The 6,056-nt window shown below is 34.0% G+C and overlaps 1 long non-coding RNA gene across 1 annotated transcript; it reads right to left on the minus strand.

Moving 5' to 3' along the window:
- Window positions 1-3,958: 3,958 nt before the first annotated feature.
- Window positions 3,959-5,397, minus strand: LOC117103760. Its single transcript, XR_004444649.1, has 4 exons — window positions 4,811-5,397; window positions 4,524-4,620; window positions 4,353-4,364; window positions 3,959-4,063 (listed from the first exon to the last, which is right to left on the minus strand). It is a non-coding gene; the product is annotated as an uncharacterized LOC117103760 (long non-coding RNA).
- Window positions 5,398-6,056: the final 659 nt, after the last annotated feature.

The raw sequence follows: 6,056 nt of genomic DNA on the forward strand, positions 1-6,056 counted from the left end.
TAGTTACTCTTCACTCTCGTAAAAAAATTAATCGGAATGATGACGTCATCACAAAAAATTCCAAGATGGCTGCCATTTTGGAGGTAAAACATTTTTATAATGTAAAATTATCTTTATTGTTATCAGAGCAACTTCAAAACAATGTTATACATAAAAGTGGGGGTGGGGCATTTCATAAGGCCGAGTATGCGAGCTAAGCGAGCATCTAGGCTGGGGGCCAGGGGGTCGCCAAGGGCCCTTGGTGGGGTCCATTGGCGAAGGCCCCTGCAAGCTATGGATATTTTACGAAGTTTGGTGAATTTTATAAGTATTTTATAGGCATCAAGCTACTGTAATATGATTTCCTATTTGTTGTATTTCCAGTGGCGGATCTAGGAATTCGAAATAGAAGGGCCCAGGGAGGGTAATTTCACATATAGAAGATCTATACTACCTCAGCCCTACCATGGTTGGAGCTGAGATAAGAAAATTTGTGATTATGGCACTTCCAGATGGCAAGAAATTGCACTTCCAGACATAAAATTTGAATATAATTATCTTTATAGCTCAATTTTATATTGAACAATTTAGCAGGGTGGGGCGGGCCGGCTGGGTCACATTGAATCCGCCACTGGGTACTTCAGCAGATGGAGGATCTATACCACCTCAGCCCCGCCATGGTTGGGCTGAAGTAAGAAAATTTGTGATTATGGCACCTCTAGATGGCCAGAAATTATACTCTTAAGACTTATATCGCCATTAAAAAAAAAGAACAATTTAGCCTCCCCCTCCCCTTGAATGCGCCACAGATTTCCGAACAAAGTCGAAGTCGAGATTGCTTCCACGACCTCAATAAATTATTTATTATGAGGGTTATCTTTGATATGGGTTCCCCGACGGAAACTTCACTTTTCCCCCGATGTATATAAATTACACTCGTATGTAGCTCAGAAATGAGTCGAAAATAGAAATAGAGGTGTTCCAAGGAGAGTCTTGCGTAAATAAAATGTCCACCCGCCTCAGCCCCACAACTGTTGGAAAATTATGATTATGGCACATCTAGATGGCCGGAAATGGCACTCTTAGATTAAAAGTTGAATACAATTTTGTCTGTTTTCTCNNTTTTTTTTTTTTTTTGGATAATTTTGAAAAAAAAAATAGGATGGGGTCCAGTGCTGACTGGGTTTCCCATTGAATCTGCCACTGTTTAATATAACACTTGACATAGCCTACATTTTGTTTCACAAAATGATTAATTCCTAATGTCAAGCGAAAGATTTTTTATTTAAAATATTTTCTTTTTACTTAATAGAGTTTTTACAACCTATCACATTAACTACAGTGTACCGTACTGTAAATTCTGTACCGGTACTTAACCTTCAGACAACTTTATTTTTAAAAAGTGGCCTAATAAGTATCTTATTTTGTTTTCGTTAAATTAAGAGTTTAAATGTGGTTATATAATGCTAGTTTAAAGGCTTACTGTAAGCCAATCAGTTACACTTACTATACATCTTCGTGGTCAGCATAAAGAGAACTAGAACGTCGCTTCATTAAGAGTGCCTACCTCCCCCTATATGCCTAAATACAGAATTTACGAATACAGGCGATTTCGTTTCTGCATGCTCGAGGGTGGGTTTCAAGGAAACTTTACAGAAGCACGTATACAGACGTCAATCACACATTTGGTTGCTCAACTCAAAAAAGAACTTGTAGTGTTCGTTAGAAAATTAAAAAAAAATCTATATTTTATAATAATAATAATAATAGGTCAATTTATAAGGCGCAAATAAACAAGGTGTAAGCACGAAATAACAATAATAATAATAATAATGACATTGCAGCGTTCGTAGAATGTTTGTCACTGGTGCTGGTAACAGTCACAAAAGTGGGGGGGGGGCAGCCCCCCCAGTAGAAAAAGTGGGTGGGCTAACAGCCTAACAGGGTGCCTGTGTGTACCCAGTAACAAAGACGCTGTTTCTACATTGGTAGCGGTTAAACTCATCCTGGACGCCTAATTGTGTTCTCTATAAGCTTAAGTATCATGCATATATTCATATATTTTAAACTACCCCTCAAGGAAAAATGGAATCACCCATACATGCCCTGCGTTTATTATCGGGTTTACTATACAGGCAGTTTAAGTCACATGTATATGTATTTGTGTATATTTTATAGTTCATTTGTTGATATACCGCTTTCTGTAAGGTTTGTGATTTCTTCCTGAATTTATTTATATTTATTTATTTTAAACATACCTCTTGAGCACAAAATGGATTCGTCCATAAACGCCCTGCGTGTAATTGGCTATGTAGGCACAGGGTTGAGGCATACACTGTAATTTATATTGTTGTAAACACCATGATAATTGAAATACTTGTTTTCCAGAAAGATTTTGTTGAAAAACGGTCGGCCATCTTGAAATTCAAAATGGCCGCCATCTATGGTCTATGACAATATTAAAATCAAATAGGTTGACATTGAAAACATAGGGTTAACACTTGAAATTAAGTCAATATCTGCTTTAATAGTAGAGTTATGATCATTTTTATGGTTAAAATGGCAGCCATTTTGAAATTCCAATATGGCGGCCAAGACGATATTGAAAAAAATGGACCCTTGCATTTTTGGATTCAGCATACCCAAAATATCCAGAAAATGCAATAAAATTGCTTTGGGCAAGCCTATCTCGCAAACCCGTTTTTTTGGACACTAGGTTTCTCACTATTACGAGAAATCAATCATGTTTATTATAGGCCTGCAGTTCGTAGTCATCATCATCATTAGGCCTATCTTCACCATAATTTAATTATTGTCATCGCTTTCAATAAATTACAGGCCTATCTGTACCTATATAATAAACGGTAATTGCAGTAGCATCGTCGTTTCACGTATAATGTAGGCCTATCTGAAATCATGAACACACACAGAGTACAATGAAACACAGTAACATTTTACCGTAACATTGTTTGTACAGTATCTTTTTAAGATGGGGTGATGCCTGTATAATAGAAAACAAGTCCCACTTACGAGAAATCAACTATTCTTATTAAGGTAATCGTTTTTCATATATTACGTAGGCCTATCTGTACCTATATTGTACTTGTGCATTTTTAAACGTCAAGTAAACAAACTGTGAGTAGACCGGAATTATACTATGATGGCGAATATAGGGTGAAACATCCGCAGACTTGAACCGCAATTTTATTTCAAAAGAACATTAAATACATTTAAAATAAATAATTATTAACCTATTATCTAAAAAATAATGTAGGCCTAGGTCTGTCACTCACGCGTACATTTACTGTACCAACATGTACCAAATAGAATTTGTTTATTAAACTTGACGTGCATGCACAAGTATAAAGCTACTCGCGAACTAATAATATTAGTAGGTCAAGTCCCTAGTAGTAGTTGTAGTAGTAGTAGTAGTAGTAGTTGTAGTAGTAGTAGTAGTAGTAGTAGTAGTAGTAGTAGTAGTACTTAGTAGTAGTGGTAGTAGTAGTAGTAGTACTACTACTAGTAGTAGTGGTGGTGGTGTAGTGGTAGTGGAAGTAGTAATGATAGTGGTAATAGTAGTAGTAGTAGCAGTAGTAGGCCTAGTAAGCCTGCACAACATAAGGATATACATAACTTAGCAATAAAAATAATAGTTATAATAATAATAAATAATAATATATGTAAGTGATCTTTGTGTATCCGAATAAATATTTAGTTGTATTGTGTTAAATTCATTTTATCATTGAGTTTATTCATTAATAAACGGTAATTGTAGTGGCATCGTCGTTTCACGTATAATGTAGGCCTATCCGAAATCATGAACACACACAGAGTACAGTGAAACACAGTAACATTATAATTTTACCGTAACATTGTTTGTACAGTATCTTTTGAAGATAGGGTGATGCCTGTATAATAGAAAACAAGTCCCACTTACGAGAAATCAACTTTTTATCATTTTTCCTGGCAATGACAGGAAGGACATTTGCTGAATAATTCTAGGAGCTGGTTCTCAAAGACAATAAACTTCATTTGCTCAACTGGACCCTTCGACAAATCACTGACCCTGTCATCACTATCCGACCTTAAAACCAATATTAAGAAGAAAACTTAAAATGGTGTTGAATACTCTAATTTGAATTTAAATACTGTATATAGATTGTAAATAAAATTCTTTTTAAAATATACTGCAGGCTGTAGTTTAATGCTACGTATACTGTACCTTGTTGTAATAATATACAGTAAATACATGACAATAATTCCTAGAACTACTATTTGTAATTCCTTGTTAATTTACATTAATGATGATGAAAGATATGTGTTCTCTGGATTGAAAGTTCTATCAAAGATGCTAGCATGATGATCACTCTTACCAGTTTGAGTTTCTGTAAACAAAAGACAATGTTTATATTGAATATTGAATTTCTAAAAATTATTATTTATTTTTATTTTAAAAAGGGCATTTTATTGATATTATAGGTATACAGGTATAACTGCTACATTTAACAATATCAGAAAATGAAAATAAAAAATAAGAATTTTACCTTTGGTACACATTTTTTAGCCAACTTGCACACGCATTGAGCGTTTAGACTTTGTCCCTTTTTTTCTGCACTTTGTAGTGGATGTTTTTGAATTATCCTATAATAGTATAATATACATGTAGATTTTTTTAAAAATCATACAGTGCTTTAATATCTGAATTACAAACTTAGTACATAGATGTAATAATAATAATAATAATAGCCTAATTAAGCAATAATAATATAATAAATAAGTATGAGTTGGTAGACTGAGAAAGGAGTACATACAAATTAAGTAATATTAATACCTGCAAGTTTCTGCTCTGCTGATATTCTTTAACAAACAAGGCTAAATGAAATGATGCATTTTCAATTGTTGCAAGGTACTGGCAATGTGCTTTCACCTTCCTCACTTTTCTGCCTACTATCTTCTAATATGTTTTCAACATACTAGAATATTGAAAAAAAAAAAATAAAATAAAAACAATACAAATTGACCTAATTATAAAATATCAATAGTTCTGACATAGCATGCATAATGGCATCTAATATTAATGATAACATAGGTCTGCCTATAATTTTAGGTTAGCCTCTAATCTCACTACCTATAGGCTAAGTACTCTCGATAAGTAGGACCCACCCGCCCAGGGAACAGTTAAATTGGTAGGCCTACAGGTAGTAGTGGTAGTAGTATAGATAGTGGTGGCTTTGGTATAGGCCTATTACTAAGGCCAACCCAGACAGCGTCGATCGACGCAGCTCGACCCGATTTCTCGTCGGGGACAGTCTTTAGCCGTCGTGAGAAATATTAAACACGTTTAATATTCTACTACGCGACTGCCCCCGACGCACACCATATACATGTTTCATATACTTTACTTTAATGAATGGTCAATAAAATGTATCTTTGAATTTAATTGAATTGGATATTGTTACCATCTGAAATCTATTTCATAATTTAGTTAAAACAATAATCATTCAATATTTAAACTCATCTTTTTATACAATAAATATATTTGTTTTTCTTGCAGCTTCCAGAGATTGGATGAAACATACCAAGAGAATTGAAGGAAACACGAAGAAATAAACAAATAATACACACACTTAATATAAGCCTAGTCATGGATGCTGTCTCTTATACACATCTAGATGTGTATAAGAGACAGATATATATGTATGTATATATATATACCATATATATATACATAAAATTTATACGTATTTATTTACATTATACATGAAATCATATAACAAATATTTATTCTATTATCCATTTATTTTTTTTTTATAAACATGATCAGCAGCCAGCGCAGACTATTCGAAGTTACTGGTTTCATGAAGTAGGTGAACACACCGTGAACTGCGCTTCAGCGTACACGTTTGTACCTAGAAATAGCTAGTCGTCTATTTTAGCATCTGACCTACTTCTGTCTTTGCAATAATGTAACAAAAATGGAAATAAGACAAACAAGAAATCACAAAACTTGTGTCATCTTCTCCTAAGTACCATGGCAATAAATATGTGGAAACTTTTCTTTCCACAATTATACTCCA

This window comes from Anneissia japonica, unplaced genomic scaffold (genome assembly GCF_011630105.1).
Source record: "Anneissia japonica isolate Jap-2015-1 unplaced genomic scaffold, ASM1163010v1 scaffold287848_len282238_cov107, whole genome shotgun sequence".
Taxonomy (NCBI): domain Eukaryota; kingdom Metazoa; phylum Echinodermata; class Crinoidea; order Comatulida; family Comatulidae; genus Anneissia; species Anneissia japonica.